Here is an 18,140-nt window from a genome sequence, read left to right on the forward strand (position 1 = left end):
AGACTCAAACAAATAACATGTAGAGGTGGGGGGAGCCAATTGGACGGCCCAGTAGGTTGGGTCCAACTCTTGATTTCAGCTCAGATCATAATCTCAGGGTGGTGAAACTGAATTCCATGGCATCAAGCTCTGCACTCAGTAGAGATTCTGCTTGAGATTCTCTCTCTCCTTCTGTCCCTCCCCTGACACACACACACTCTCTCTCAAATAAATAAATAAATCTTTAAAAGATATATATACAGCCTATGTGTGGCACCTGGGTGGCTCAGTCAATTAAGCATCTGACTTTAGCTCAGGTCACGATCCCAGGGTCCTGGGATTGAACACTGCGTCAGGCTCCCAGCTCAGCAGGGAGTCTGCTTCTCCCTCTTCCTCTGCCCCTGCTTGTACTCTCTCTCTTTTGCTCACTCTGTCAAAAAAATAAATAAAAAATAAATAAACTTAAAAAAATATATACAGCCTGTGAAAAAAATTATTCAAGCAAGTATTAGAAAGATGTATTTAAATGTTTTCAATTTAGAACATTCATTTCTTCTAGATGTTAAGGAAGTAACTGTTTAATTTTATGGCTAGAATACACACTTAGTGATTATGAAAATGTCATCAAGGGACAACTTGGATCTGCTTACCAATATCTGTGTCCAATATGACTTGCTATGATGCTAATGGCAATTTTGCTTTTTGCCAAAATTGTGCATTTGCCCTGATCCTTTTAGTTGGAAGCCAAAGATTGCTGAGAAAATCAAATCTCTGATAAGATTCAGAAATAAAATGTATTGAATAATTTATGGTTTTAGTTAAGTTCCTACTATTTATTCTTCATTACAAAATGACCGCATACAATTTGACGTTTATATAACATAATTAATAGCACCTGCCCTAGGAAGTTTGGCACAGTACAGCCTTCCATGGACCCCAATATAGCCATACACAGCATGAACTCCAAGTATTGAATGTCCCTCTGGAAAAAATAGACAAAGACTGACAATACATTTGAAACATACTTTCCCACTGGAGTTTATGCAGAGTCAACAGAAAAGTCATCAGAAAAATATCTATACTTTGAAATCACTGATGGGTATACATTCATCCATCATTAAGTAAATTGCTACTCTAAGAAAAAAAAATGCAAAGACAATATATTTTGAACATTTTTGAGCAAAGCACTGAGAGGAATCTATAGAAAGGAGGGTAATACAAATAGTCAGAACCAGTGTGAGAGATAGTCTCTAACCTCATGGGATATTTAGTCTATTGGTTGCTCAATATGGACTCTCTCCACTCCCCCACTTCTCATTCATTCTTCAGTATCTGACATCCAGTTTTGGACCCTATTTGACGGGAGACATTGTTACTTACCTACTTTAATGTCTGTTCTGATTCTTTTTCCAATAGTATGAGAATTTTAATCTTTATCTGGTTTATCATTCAAGGGACAAAATAATATATATTAGGAAAGTTTAGAGACAGGAATCATTAGAGATTCTTTACAATTTTATTTTTTTTCAGGAGTGGCTAATTGACCTTCAGATAATGTAGGTAATGGATTTTGTGATTTGATATGAAGGACACCTCTAAAATGGAACCCTTGCCTAAAATTCCCTTTGTACTTTCCCATTTTGTCACTGTGACTGAAATGTCACCACTATTGATACATATTCCATGGCTTTTACAATGCATACTCAACTGTTCAAATTCAAATAAATATGGGTTTGTTATTTTCAACCTTCACCAGCAATAACATACAATCTCTTATTGATAGAAGAAACAAATCTGGGATCCCTGGGTGGCGCAGCGGTTTAGCGCCTGCCTTTGGCCCAGGGCGCGATCCTGGACACCCGGGATCGAATCCCACGTCGGGCTCCCGGTGCATGGAGCCTGCTTCTCCCTTTGCCTGTGTCTCTGCCTCTCTCTCTCTCTCTCTCTGTGTGACTATCATAAATAAATGAAAAAAAAAAGATTAAAAAAAAAAAAGAAGAAGAAACAAATCTAATTGGTGGAATGGAAAAAATTAGAGATATTCTAAGAATTCTTAATCCCACCGAATAAATTAAGAAAATCAGTTGAAAACATACCTATAGCTATATTTCTTATATTAGAAATAGAAGGTCTTTGCTCGGGCATCCACTAAGGGAAAAAATCTAAAATTGGGATATAATGATATTCCTTTCCTAAAATAAAATCTTTCTCTGTATATACTTTGGGAAATTGAGTATTAACAATAACAGTGGGGAAGAATGGGGTCTCGGGATTTTATTTCAGCCTGAGAATCTAGAAGCCTAGGAAGAGATGTCTACTGAAAAATCTGCTTTCAGTATAATCATTTAGAATAGGAAGATAAGCCTTCTGTCAGACTTGTAGAGTGAAAGTGCTTCTATTTTAGAGGAAGAATTCTTTTTTATCACTTACATATTTAAAGAAGGGATTTGCAAAGATGTATTATACTGATAATTTTAGGGTCTGAAGAATATATTCATGAATTTAATAAGATCCATTGAAATGAGGATCAGATTTATATTTGAAAGAATGAATGATGAGCAAAAGATGATATATAATTATGAGCTAAATGAGCTGCTTTCAGGCAAATACGAGATTAAGCCTAGTCAGACTCCATCCTCAAGAATTTTAGACCTGTTTAACTCAGAATATATTCAGGATATATGTTTTTTCCATCTAATCCACCGCTTTCATGTTCTTTGTAAGTTTCTAGCACGCATATCTAACCCTTATGCTCTTCAATAACATACACTTCACCCTCAGTAATATCAATGTTCATGTTTTTCTCTGATAGAAAGTGGTCATCTGAGAATCACAGAATCTACAATAAGGAATAGACCTAAGTGCCATTTGTACTGCATCTGAAGTGCATAAAAAAAAGTCAACATGAATTGCTTTGAAAGTCTGAAGAAAACTATGGACTCCCCCTTTTCTGAATAATCACACGTGTCTGGGTGTGGATGTGTGTAGATACACACGAACACACACACTCCATACACACATCACACACATATATACACATACATATATCACACACACACTACACACACATACACACTTTACACACATACCACACATACACACACCACACATCATACACCACACATACCGCTCATATGCATACACACATGTACACACACACATACCCATTTGATACAACTACTTCACTGACAAATTTCCTGAAACCCTTCTACAAACTCCTTGGATTCTCAGATTCCAAGAGAATAACTCTAATTTTAAGGATTTTACATCTTCTCAAAGTCTTCCACTACTATTTTATGCCTGAATAGCCTCAAATTGTTGTCCTTTGTTTCTGCAATTTGAATCTTACATTATCAAAATATAAAATTGCCCCTTAGAAATAGAACTTGATTTTCTCCACCTGTTGAAAACCTAGTTTTCTCTTGATATTGTTGCTACGTTTTTTAACCTTTACATTTTTTAAATAATAAATTTATTTTTTATTGGTGTTCAATTTGCCAACATACAGAATAACATCCAGTGCTCATCCCGCCAGGTGCCCCCATTTTTTTGATATGACAACAATGGCACAGTAATAACTGCTATATTTCATAATTTTTAATACATTAATTTTAAAGAAAAAATTGTCAACCATATTAAATTACAGAAAGAACAAATTTTTAAAAGATTATCAATTCAGAATTGTGGAATTTGATAATTGAAGGAAGCAATATATCACAAAGGAATGATCAGAGGACAGAGAATCAGGAAATCAAATCCTAATTCTTAATTATACAGTCACACAGTAGCAAAGTCTGTCTAGAAATTCTAAAAAGTTTGGAAGACTTTATTACTTTTTCTTTCTTCTTTCCTTTTCTCCCCTTCCTTCATTTTTTTCTTCTTTTTTTCAGCCTATGGTAGTAGCCTTTAAATATAATATACAAAAGCCCAAAATCAAGGTAAAAGTGGCATTTTATTAGTATAACCCTATTTTGCATGTACTAAAAACCATCATCTTACAACATTGACTTCATTAATATAAATATTTGAAATAAAGAATTATGGAAAATGTTATAGTTTTATTAACTGTTAAAAGTGATACCCTTTGAATAAAAGGTTAGCAAATTCTCTAAAGCACATGATAGACTGATAAAAAGGCATGTTCATTTTGTTTAGCCTTTTGTGTGATATGAAAGCTCGGATAGATGGAAATTCCAAATCTGAATCCCAGCTCTGCCTCTTGTAAGCCATGTGACCTCTGACAAGTCATTTAAACTTCCTAATTTTCTATTTTTTCTTTTAAATGAAGAAAACCCTATCTTTCTAGTATGATGTTAATATTAGACAAATGTCAAAAGGGATCAGCTCAGTGTTTAATACACAATAGTGAGGCAAAAACAAAACATTTCCTTTCCTCTTTGAAACAGTCACTTCTATTTTCTCAGTTTAAATTTCAGAAAATGTAAAGGAAGATGTTATACTAACTCCTCTATCCAAAGAAGTTCAGAATCCTTCAGCTAGTCAACTCCACAGCTAATTTGGGCTCTTGTACCTGGCCTACACTGCTGGCATATGTGCTACTTCCTTTAGCACACCAATATCACGAGAGACACAGAACAAATCAAGTTCCCATGCACTTTATCAGTGTCTGTAAGTGGCAGGAAGTACTGCAGAAACTGATACTAAAAACTAGACAAAGCTTTGGTTTCTTTAAATATCTAGGTAAGGAAGAAGTCAGGGCAGAATCAGCATACAGCACTTTTCATGGATTTCCATTTCTCCATCATTATTTCAACAACATTCGAAAACACACAGAATTACTTGCTATCAGAACTCAGCTCCCTTTGATTGGAGTGTTTCCTGGACTAATTTTTCTTATGCTGAAAATTAATTTTAAGCATCAACCTTTGTCAGCCATGATTCAGAGATCAGTCTGCCCTTTAGAGATTCCACAAAGAATAGTTGCCCAATACTGGAAACTAGAGAGATCATTCAGCTCTAAGATATGGTGAAAATTCCTGTGGTTTGAAAACCAAGGCTTTCATGTGGCTTCAGGATGCCCTTTGCCTGCTGATTCTTTTGGGAAGTCTATATGACTCATTGCCTGGTAGGACACTTCATGCCCTCACCAAATAGTTGGTACATAATGATCAAATGAATGTAAGTATCATTGCTGCATACCTAGGCCTGATATCAAGGTGAGGAAAACTTAATGTGAATACAGAATAGGATGGGAGAGGAGCAGTTTTGTGTGGTAAGATCCAAAACTTCATTGGAATAGAGTAAATGAAGAACCCAGAACCAATTTGTCATTAGTAGAATCGCTATGGACTTTAGGCTAAGTACTGAAGGTCTACCACTCAAATCAAGTCTAAGAAAACACTGATATCCTAGATAAAGTAGAGGCAGAAAATGAAAGAGATGAAGTGAGAGAAAATTAATAATAGAAATTTAGTGTTTGCCTAGCCTTGGGAAAGTCACCCTTTTGAAATACGAATTAAAATTTATCAATTTATTTTTAGTCTATAAAGTAAATTTGACAGATGATCTGTGAGTTGTTTGTTTTGTTGTTTTGCTCAACTTCACCTTATTTTAGGTCTCTTCTGTGTCAATGACTTAGAAATTATTCCTTTTACCTGAAAATTATTTTCTTTTGGGGCATGTAGGTGGCTTAGTTGGTTAAGAGTCTGCCTTCAGCTTAGGACCTGATCTTGGGATCCTGGGATCCAGCCCCTGTGTTGGGCTCCCTGCAGAGCACGGAGTCTGCTTCTCCCTCTACTCCTTCCCCCTGCTTGTGATATCTCTCTCTCTTTCAAATAAATAAAATCTAAATAAATAAATAAAAGTTATCTTTTTTTATATTTTGTGGCTATGAGGAGCAACACAGAAAATGCATTGTAGTAGAAAAAGAGGAAGATTTGTAAGGGAGACATTATTCACCAGCTTGGCCATCAGTATGCTCATCCTGTCGCAGGTGGGCTCTAGTTGTCTCATACTGGGAAAAGGTCAACCCTCCACAAATTAATTCATCAAAGCATCATTTTTTTTGAAAATTTAACTTGACAAATTAATCAATCTACCAAAATCTTCTTTGATGATGATTAACATCCTCATAGATATAAAATCTTATTCTGAAAAGAGTGTTCTTGAATCTATTCAGTCAGTATCAACTTGTAAGAAACATTTTTAAAGGGATGTTTGTTCAACTTTTCAAACCTGAAGATTATTGGATGACTTAGTTTTTCTCTTAAATTCCATTTTTTGTAATGATAACTTAAACCTCATTTGATATGTGATTCCATTCTTTATGGATTCCTTCAATCTTTTCAAAGTTGTTTCCAATTTTTCTAACACTTCAGTTCTTTTTAGGGATTCTTTACAAATTTTTTTGATTGAAAATTTTTCCATATTTTCATATTTATGTACAAATAAAAACTTGTTCACTTTATTTAGACAGTTTGTAATGCTTAATATTAATCTAGTTGTTTTTAACTGCATTTGAAGATTTTCCCAAAGAGTCATTAAGCCTTAGTTTTTATTTTAATATCATGACAGCTAATCAGGAAACATTCACTGATCTTTGCCAGCTCCCTGATACTGAATCTTAAAAACTGGTGCAGAGCAAGAGGCCCCTCTGCTGGCAGAAAGACAGGCAGGAGATTCAATGCAAAACACCACCCCACCAACCCCAGAGAAGCTTTGGGGCAGAGCAGGGCAAAAGGAAGGGAGGCTAGCAGCAGGAGGGGGTATAAAGATGCCTATATCCCCAAATCAAAGCTCCAGAACTTTTACTTTAGCCTTGCCAATTTACCCCAGCTGAATTGCTGTAGACTTTAAAAGTAGATTAAAATATAAGTTTGGATAAACTCGGTGAATTAAGTGAACTAGTTGTTTGGCTAAATAATCCTATGGGCAATGTACATCTCAATAAATCAGTGTCAGAATATTCATTTTAATCATAAAATAAAAGGCCATGACTTTAAAATTTTACAACTCAAATCAGTATCCCTCTAAGGACATATTTGCTAAAGTAGTAATTTCATCGCTTTCCTCATTAACTCACTTACGCATTCAGCAAATATTTGCTAACTATCATGTGCCAAGTATTATTTTGGGTGATGAGATGCATTTTGTTAAGACGGTGCAAATTCAATATTGTAGGTTATATGTATATAGAATACAGAAAGAACAAAAAGAATGGTATTGGTTAATTCCACTCTTGCTGGTGACATGAGAATTAAAAGGGGTGGGATGGTGTTAAAAAAGAGGCAGCTTTTGACATGATTTTTGCAATGAAGTTGGAAAAGTGAACTCAAGAGGAAAGTGCATCAAGGTTAAAGGAAGTACATAAGACACAGTCGGTATGATGAAAGGCTGAGTGCGAGGGATGATGCTGTGAGACCACAGACTACAGGGAAGGCAGTAACCCAATTAGGAAGAATCATAAGTAAATGTGCAAGGGGTTGGGGGGGGAGATAACTAATAGACCACTTTAATGATGGAAAAGAAATCTTTTTGGAACAATGGTAGATGACTGGAGTGGGCTGAGGCAAGATTTTAGGCAGATCCTAATGCACTATTGCAATAGTCATCGGGGATGAGCTAATGCAATAGCTTTCATGCTGCCATATGCAGACTGATAAGAAATTCAGGAGGTCAAAGATGGCTTATAATATGGTTTGATATCACAAGGAAAGGAATTCCAACTTGGCTATGTTGATTACAAAGTTCTCGGATACACTTTGGTGTATTGGTTAGTAGTCTGGCCACAAGAATAGTCTCAGACTATTAGCACGTTAGCTCTGAGTACTAAACGTGATCATACTCTTTGAAGAGATAGATTTTTAGGTAAGTGTGTATATCACACACTTACTTGTATTACTTATTTTTATTCTTGCTTCTCACCTACTCTTGATAAGGAAAAGGCAGATCCTAGCCAGTAGATCCTTCCAATATTGGAAATTGCAAAAAGGTTTCTTATGTTATGCCAATAGAGGGGAAGAAGATTAGGAGTGCAAGTCAGTGGTCTGTGAACCCTCTAAGTTAACAGGATGTATTATGTCTAATTGAAAAAGACTCTTTCCTTCTGCAGCAGATCCCAAGATATTCCAAAGGCTCTCAACAGATAAATCCAGTGAATTGAGCAGGGTTGATCTTTCTCTCAAGCAAACTGTAGTTGTGGTTTTTTCAGTGACTACCAGGTATGTCTAGATGGGTCTTGGTTTATCCCATTCCAAAAACCTTTAATTCCACACACACACTCCTACATTACCAAAACCAGCCATTTCACTGTTTTAGAGTTGTACTAATTTAGTTAGTAGTCTAGTGATATTCTACAGGGAGACATTAAACTAGTGAGAGCAGAGTATACAATGTGCATATGATGCTATCAACAAAAAGATATTAAATAATTCCTCAGGAAAGATGGAGGTTCTATTTATCACTCATGCTAACTGTCCAAAATTGCGATGGACCCATGGTGGTCAAGCAACACTGCTTAGTCATCCAGAGTTCCAAATTAATTCTATCTGTGTTGCTCCATGACTCCTTAGGGTTTGGACCTTGTCTGAAAAATTGAAGCTGCCAGCTAACAGGAAGCTCATGGACAGTTATTTAAGAAGACCAAGAAGTTATACACAACACTTTAGAAATGTGTAATATGTCATATGTATGGAAATATGCCTTGTATATAATATATATGTATATACATAAGTATATACAGATATGTACGTGTGTTTGTATATGTTTATAACTGGAAGTAAAACTGTAGAGCTAATGAGCTCATCTATTGAGTGAAAAGAGAAGATTATCAAGAACACATTAAATAAAAGAACTAAATTCTCTAAAGAGCAAACTAAGGCAAGAGTAAGAAGATTCAAAGTAGGAAAAAATTGTGGTCATGTAAATTGAAAGAAAAGAAATTTTGAGAAATTCTGGATGCTATGGGGAAACCAAACAAAATGAGAACTGAAAGGGACCTACTAGTTTAGCCAATTAAGTGATTATTAGGTATCTTGGTCAATATCAAGTAGGGCATGGAACCATAAAAACAAAAAGCTATTTTTTTTGAAGAATGAAGATAAGATGATTATTACATAGACCAAGCATATATAAGGAGAGCTGCAGACTGAATGAAGTTTAAGTGAAAAAACTGAGTTAAATATACAAAGATGTGGTGGCATTTGATTTGTAGCTTAGAGAACTGTGACAGATTTATCTTGCTAGTTTGTACTGCATTCTGGCAGACTTATATAATACACATATCATATAAGTATGTAATACATATATCATATATATACACATATATACACATAATACATATATCATATAACATCATACATATATGTATATGTAATACATATATGCATAATTATAATGTATTTGATATCTAACAATAAATTATGTATATAATGCATACATATATGATACACACTATACTCTGACACAGACTTACATAATAATATTTGGATAATACTACTATACTAATAGTAATAATACTAATACTATTACATAATAATATTTGGCTAATACTACTATAATATCCAAATTTTATATTGGAGAGAAGATTTGGAGAAATTTTCTTTTTTTTTTTTTAAAGATTTAATTTATTTATGCATGAGAGACACACACAGAGACAGAGAGAGAGGCAGAGACACAGGGAGAGGGAGAAGCAGGCTCCATGCAGGGAGCCCAACATGGGACTCAATCCCAGGTCTTCGGAACCACACCCTGGGCTGAAGGCAGCGCTAAACTGCTGGGCCACCCGGGCTGCCTCTTCTGATTAACTTAGTTCTCTCCTTATACCAAATTGAGCTAGAAATAATTTTGCCTCAAAAGTGCTCCATTCTGCCTTCCCAGATCATGGCTATCCTGTGAGAAGTGAGTTAACATAGCTAATGCAAGTCAAACTTTCATGGTGTCTAGCTTGAAAGTCAAAAAAAAAAAAAAAAGATAATATAATAGGAGGAGAGAGACATAAAGTTTCAATGGAGTTTCTTTTCCTTAATTATTATATTTTTAGATTGAGAGCATGTTTATTTCCTAGGAAGAAAGCTAGTAGAGATTGAAAATCTGAGAGACATAAAATGTGAGAGGAAGGAGGGGAGAGGAGAGAGAGAATCAAAAAAGAATCAATATTTAATGGAAATTCTTAGTGTTGAGCTAAAAAGGATAGATGAAAGTTTTGACAGTTGAAAAAAGAGAAGGGAAAGGTCTTTCTCTGGAATGAGGTGGATTTCCACACACAAGGAAATCTTATCATTCATCTTAACTCTTTCCTTCACAGGTGAGAAAGTGGACACCCAGAGAGGCACAGCAACTAGCAGGCAATCTGAAATCTGAAATAGAGTCTTTAGCCCTTTTTTTTTTTGGTGCTTTACATATTTTTAATAATTTTGTCATTTTTCTTTGAGTTCTTTTCAAGTCCTCCTTACCCTATTTAAATTTTTGTGTCCTGAGTCAGCCATGAGTTTCTAAGGGAACTAATTGAATAAAATGCTAGGAGACTATGCTCCATTTAGCATATCTCTTGGTCACTTTTTTTCCTTATTAATTTTTCTCTCTCATAATTTATTACACATTTTAATCAGGCATGACCTATCTCTAAGTCTCTAAATCTCTCCTTGTTATCAGATAATATCTAGACAGTGCTCAGGCTGAGAAGCTCTGCATGATGCCCACTGCAGCATCCAAGTTAAACACACACAGTATTATCACTCTCATCAAAATAGTGAAAAAAAAAAAAAAAGAAAATGTTCTCTGCATGGTCAAATTAAATCTTTACTTTTAAATACAGTGAAAGATTATTTTCTCCTTTTTCCAGAACAGAAATCCTAGCCCTGCTTTATTGAACCCCATCCCAGTGACTCAGTTTTTTATAGGCTTGCTCACCAGTCCTCTGTTTCAGACATTAGTGACTGAGGTACAACACGCCATTTACTCTACCCCAAGGGACTTCTTGGTAAATATCAGGCAGTAGCACATGGGAGCTATTGGGACCCAACCCAGACTCTGCTTTTCCAGATCACTGCCTATAAAAACTTGAGTGTCATGGAGAAAGCAGAGCTCTGTTATGTTTTTCTTAATGGATAAAGATAAAGCCAACCTAAAAGGGAAGGATATTGACCACAAAATAGACTCTTCTAGTCAGAATTGTTATACTGTCCAAAGCCACTAAAATGTTATCATTTTAGATTTGCAACTGCTTCAGTAAGCATCTAGCATCTTTATAATGTTTGGCTTCCACCTCTCAGCCATGAGGTGCGGTTGGCTTCATGTGCAGTCAGCTGGACTGTTATTCTTGGGATTCTAGGTAGGTCCTTTGCAACATGTGATTTTTTCCTGAAAGAGGCCCTTACAAGGACTTCAACAAATGGTGCAGAGAAATACACAATCTTTTCTACCATTTCTCAACCCCCTGGAAGCCCATCAATACAGAGGAGCCTGTTGTGCCTTTCTGCCCCAGCTGGACTAGGCCCAGTCACCAGTTTCACCTCTATGAACCCTTAGTACTTTTTTGTCAGTTTGACTTTTATTGATTATTAAATTAACATTGTGAAAAGGAGAAAAAAGTATAAAGAGGAAAATTAATGTATCTAAAATCCACTACCCAAAAATAACTGTTATAAAAATTTTAGTGTATTTTTCTTTTTCCTCTCTCTTCTACTTGAAATGAGAGAAAATATGTGATACATTACAAGAAGTACATGCAGTTCAGGTTAGCGTGACGGGAGTTTGGAAATGTGGGTAGGAATCACATACTTAACAATCTTTTATTTCCCTACGACATAATTAAAAGTTCAATGAAAGGCAGATATCTTTTACCTTTTAATAAAGCTTACAAATTGGAATGAAAAATAACATTTTGAGCTCTTGATCCACACTGGCAAAGTGCTTGAGAATATTGAGAAAGTATTGAGAACATTTTAACGCCAAAAAAGTAAAACTGGTAAAGAATATAAATAGATCACATGCACACACATGCACAAACACACAAAATTCATAAGATGGTATGGATATCCAATCATCATCTATCAATAAAATGCAAATAAAACCAATACTATATATATATATATAATACATAACATATATGATACTGTATCAAATATATATGCATATATAATTGTGTATGTGTATGCTATTTATGGTCTTTATCAATTTTACTATTTCAACATAAAAATGTTTATATACTTCGGCACTATAAATCCATGCTTAGGAATCTATTCCAAAGGAGTACTTAAAGCTGTGGTCTGAAATATGTATTTAAACATATGCATGAAAGCATTCATTATGGTGGTGAACAATGCAAAGCAGTCAAATAATTAAAAATAAGGAAGTGAATGATTTTTAAAACATCCATCCAATGGGTTACATTACAACTTTTGCTTCTTCAGCCTTTTCCCTACAGGTGTCTACTGCTCTATAGGCCCAAATTCACAGAAATTATGATTGAGTTCTTTCCTCCAAGTTTTGCTGGCAATTTAATTTCCACCACTTACCCAGAATAAGGAGTTTTCACTGGGTAAGGGAAGAAGCCCACCTCAAAACTTCAGTCCTTGTTTATTGATGAAGCATCCCTCATGTTAATCAGATAAAGGTCCATTATCTTCTAAATGTTTTTATAAGGCACCACTAAGACAGAAAGAGGTAAGATTTTATACCTCTATTAGCAGAGTAAAACAAAGAAAACAAAACATTTTGCAATGAGCAATTAGTCAACAAGTAGAGCATGGACTGATTTTTGGACCCAGGAGTGTTTATAAAAATGTATGATGTTGTTTCTTCTTACTCCACTCCTCCATAATCTCCTGATCTTGACTCCAATGGCAGAGGTAATAATTGCTTCCATTTTATGGAAGCACCATATGATGGGGTACACGGAGCCAAGCTTCATCACACATGCCTATTACTTTACATAGTCTCTAGATAGAAAAGACAAGGATGCAAGGATGTCATTTCTCTGAGGGCTTCAAGAAAGGATAATGATAGAAGACTATCACATAGAAAAAGAAACAAGTGCATGATCCAGATTCAACAATTATGGATTTACAACATTTCTATCATTCATTTCTATTCCATGCTGTTTATTATAACAAAATTGACTAGCTGCCTGATACAGTGCTACATTTCTACCTGAGAAACTCCAAACAATGTTATACAAAAACCTGAGGTTTTTTTTTTTACTGCATAATCTAGAAAATTAAAATGAATGGCATCATGTCCCTTATTATGTTCATTTAAAATACCCTGAGTTTTGCCATTGGTGGCCAGAGAAAAAATACTGTTATCCTAGGAAGCATTTCCCTATGCTGCCAGATTGTCAAATCAAGGAACTCATTCTATTATCAGAGAGATTATTCCTTACCCTAAGCAAGAAGCAAGTGAAATCTTCTACACACCAGTTTACTTATTTACTTACTACCTATTATTTATTGTTTGTAGGTGTGTGCATATTGTACATGTGTACACATCTGTTCTTGGAGATTTATTTTTTAAGATTTTATTTATTTATTCATGAGAGACACACAGGGAGAGGCAGAGACATAGGCAGAGGGAGAAGCAGGCTCCTTGTGGGGAGCCTGATGTGGGACTCACTGCAAAGCCCCAGATCACAACCTGAGCCAAAGGCAGATGCTCAACCACTGAGCCACCCAGGTGCTCCTGTTCTTGGAGATTTAATGGGGTTCTACCTGGACCTCTATAATTTGAAAGGTTTTTCAGTGGCTGTATGTTTAATTGTAGGGTACAGAATAACAGAGCCACATTTGATCTAACAAAGGCATGAAGATCACTTCAAAATCCTTTACTTTAAACTGGAAGCAAATACTGAATATGATTATAGACTGTCTCCTTAATGAAGGGTAACAGTAGTGTGTGTGTTTTCAGCCTGCTGACCTACCCTACAGATTTCAGATTTGCCAGGGCCCATAACAGCATGAGCCAATTTCTTAAAAGCTCTCTTTCAATGCCTGTATACAAAAGTATACATACTCATGAGTACATAAACTTATATATAGATAGAGGTATATACATTATGTATATGTATATATATATATATATAGAGAGAGAGAGAGAGAGAGAGAGACACACACACAATCATATGTATAACATATATATATATATATATATATATATATATATATATATATATGTTTTACAAACATTGTTGTAAAACAATTTGGTAGTTTCTTTTTCACTTTTTGTTTGTTTGTTTGTTTTACAACTTGGTAGTTTCTTAAATGTCAAATATACACCTACCATATAATCCAGCTATTCCGCTCCTGATATTTACTGAAGACAAAGGAGAGGGGCACCTGGGTGGCTCAATCAGTTAAGTGTCTGCCTTCAGATCAGGTCATGGTGTTGGGGTCTTGGGATGGAGTCCTGCATTAGGCTCCCTGTTCAGCGGAGAGTCTGCTTCTCCCTCTCCCTCTATCCCTCTACCTCATTCAGGCTCCATCAATCTCTCTCATATAAATAAAGTTTTTTTAAGATTTCAATTATTCATAAGACACACACAGAGAGAGAGAGAAGGGGAGAGAGAGAGAGAGAAAGAGAGGCAGAGAGAGAAGCAGGCTCCATGCAGAGAACCCGACGTGGTACTTGATCCCGGGTCTCCAGGATCAGGCCCTGGGCTGAAGGCAGCACTAAACCACTGAGCCACCTGGGCTGCCCAATAAAGTATTTTTAAAAAGAGAGAAAAAGAATGTCCAAAGACCTACATGTGAACATTTATTATAGCTTTATTTGTATTACCTCAAAACTAGAAACAACCTTCAATAGGTGAATGAATAAGTGAACTGTGAAAAAAATTATAAAATGGAATATACTTGCAATAACAAATAGAACTAATGGCACATAGTACTAATGGATAAGTCACAAAAAAATTATCCTGAATGAAAGATGCCAGTCAAAAAGAGGTACATACTATGTGATAGCCTTTACACATAGTCTAGTATACATAGGGGTTGGTATTTCTTACATACACACTATGTACTTTTCAAATATAATTGTTGGTTTACAAATGGGCCTCTCCATGTCACTCTTTGCTTAACTTTGAGGTCCTTAAGTACAGTCAAAAAAGATATTCGTACTTCTATTTACTGTTTTTCTTACTTTACCTGATATGTAGGTTTTTAGTAAATATTGCCTATATTATTGAGGCCCTAAAAGGTATTATCTTTCAAAATCTTATAAATAACTGAATAGCCTATTACCTTTTTAAAAAGAATCCAGGAAAAAAATAAAAATAAAAAATAAAAAATAAAAAGAATCCAGGACAGCCCAGGTGGCTCAGTGGTTTAGCGCCGCCTTCAGCCCAGGGCCTGATCCTGGAGACCCGGGATCTAGTCCCATGTCAGGCTCCCTGCATGGAACCGGCTTCTCCCTCTGCCTGTGTCTCTGCCTCTCTCTCTCTCTCTCTCTCTCTCTCTCTGTGTCTCATGAATAAATAGATTAAACCTTAAAAAAATAGAAAGAATCCACACTCTACTCCATTAAGCTGTAATAACTATTTTAAGTAAAGCTCAAATTTAAGGACACAATAAATTCTGCTACTAGGAAACACAAAGTCCTGATGGGCTAATTGGGGATGGAATTGGTCTCACTGTAACATTTGCTATTCATTTCTTAATTCATTCAAATATTGAATTCAAAATTTTTGGTTTATCCTCCCCCTCATAGAAACAACCAGATGACAATGCTGGCTGTCTTCATGAAGGCCCATAGAGACCCTTCAAGATTTCTTGACACTACCCAATCCTCAACTAACACAGGCTGCCAAGTACTGTTTGTAAAACAGAGGTAGGATTGTGGGTGCCATAGACCCATCTGTGGCTTTAGAACAACTCTTGTTTTAAGAAATGCCTTTTTTGGGCAGTTTAATGCCACCTTCAGCCCAGGGCGTGATCCTGGAGACCCGGGATCGAGTCCCATGTCAGGCTCCCTGCATGGAGCCTGCTTCTCCCTCTGCCTGTGTCTCTGCCTCTCTCTCTCTCTGTGTGTGTCTCTCATGAATAAATACATTAAATCTTTAAAAAAAAAAAAAAAGAAATGCCTTTTTTTCTATGACCTATTTCAAAGAGAGAATATGTCAGTCACCATCAAGCAGATTTGGCATTAATATAGATGGAAGGGCTGAGGTGGTGAGCGCATGACTGGAAACTAGAAATCCCCATGGTAAAGTCTTCCCTACTCAAGTAAGAGGAGTCCTTAAAGACGACAGTGCAATTTGCAAACTTTGGTTGAGAATGTGCCCTTTGAGATTTTCTTTTGGAGCTGCATTTTATGAATTGCTAAAAACAGAACCCTAAGTAATACTTGTAGTGATCCCAAGAGATTTTTCTTCCCAACTGTTCACAAATCAAGTTCTAAATGCCATTAAATTCATTAATTTCTCAAAAATGTCCTGGGTTTGCTATTTCTGAATATAATCATACCAGGTTGGTTCTTCTATTCTTTCATATCTCTGTTTGTGTTGGGACATTTAAAATAGTGTTAAATTAATCAAGTTAATAGAAGCAAGACTGAGTTGGCAGCACTGTATTAATAAAGACCATTTTGTATTTCTACAGTGTTCTTTCTTTAAGGAAACAAAAACTCAAACACTGGGGCTTTCATTAATCTTGAAGATGAATATCTTAAAAAAGAAAGAAGTATATTGTGCAAGGCATCTTTCTGGAAAGCATTCCAACACTCACACTTTCAATTACTAACTTATAATCAACCATGTGCCAGGCACTGAGATACAAGCATGTATAATAAAGAAAGCTTTAACCTAGCAAAGAGAGATAGTCAGGTAAACACTTAATTGCTGTAGAATTTCGTAGCACCATAATTATGTAGAAAATCACATGCAGAGGTTCTCAACTCCTATCTCCCCCCAACACATGAAGGATAAGATACAATTCCATTAGTTACAGTTGCTGTTGCTCCTGCACTCAAAAATAGGAGAGAAGCCATAAAAAGAACATTGCACACAAACATACAAGGTATAGAGACAACTAAATCTGACTCGTATGGTTGGAATGCAGAAGGTAGGATATGAAGAAAGGAGTATTAATTGTGTGGAGACCTAGTGGGATACAAATTCTGAAGCATTTTATATGTCACGGTAAAAAGTTTGAGCTTAACCAAGATAAGTAAGAGCCACAGAAAAAGTTTTACATAAAGATAATACATTTCCATTTAGAAATTTCTATCAGGTGGCATTAGAAAGAACATTTTTAAGAAGGGCAGCTACAGCTAGAACATGGACAAAGCTGCAGGATAGTTTCAAAGGCATGGCACTAATATAAACTCAATGCTGCTTTTACTTCCTGATGACAACAGCACTGACATCAAGCTCAATTGTATTCTCAGTCATGACCAAAGTCAACTTTGCAGTTAACTAGGGAAATTTAGGGACTTATCTACCAGGTGTTTTCTCTTCAAGTATAATTAACATACAGTGTTATATTAGTTTTCAGGTATGCAATATGATTCAACAATTGTATTCATTCTTCAGTGTTCATCAGGATAAGTGTACCGTTAATCCCCATCACCTATCTCCCCCAGCTGCCAGCCACCTCCCCTCTGGTGACCATCAGTCTGTTCTCTGTACTTACAAGCCAGTGTTTTTGGTCTCTCTTCTCTCTCTCTCTGTCTCTCTTTTTTAAGATTTTACTTATTTATTCATGAGAGACACAGAGAGAGAGGCAGAGACCTAGACAGAGGGAGAGGCAGGCTCCATGCCGGGAGCCCAATGCAGGACTCGATACCAGGACTCTGGGACCATGCCCCAACCCAAAGACAGACGCCCAATTGCTGAGTCACCCATGTGTCCCTTTTTTTCTTTGTTCATTTGTTCTGTTTCTTAAATACCACATATCAGTAAAACCATATAATACTTACTGTTCTCTGACTTATTTAACTTAGCATTATATCCTCTAGATCCAACCATATTATTGTAAATGGCAAGATTCCATTCTTTTTATGACCGAGTAATATTCCAAATATATATACACACACATACACACAAACACACACACACACACACAAATCTTTATCCATTCATCTATTAAGTTGCTTCCATATCTTGGCTACTATAAATAATGCTGCAAAAAACATAGGAGTGTATATATCCTTTCAACTTAGTGTTTTTGTAAATACCCAGTAGTGGTATTACTGGATCATATGCTAATTCT

This window comes from Canis lupus, chromosome 14 (genome assembly GCF_048164855.1).
Source record: "Canis lupus baileyi chromosome 14, mCanLup2.hap1, whole genome shotgun sequence".
In the NCBI taxonomy this organism is placed as follows: Eukaryota; Metazoa; Chordata; class Mammalia; order Carnivora; family Canidae; genus Canis; species Canis lupus.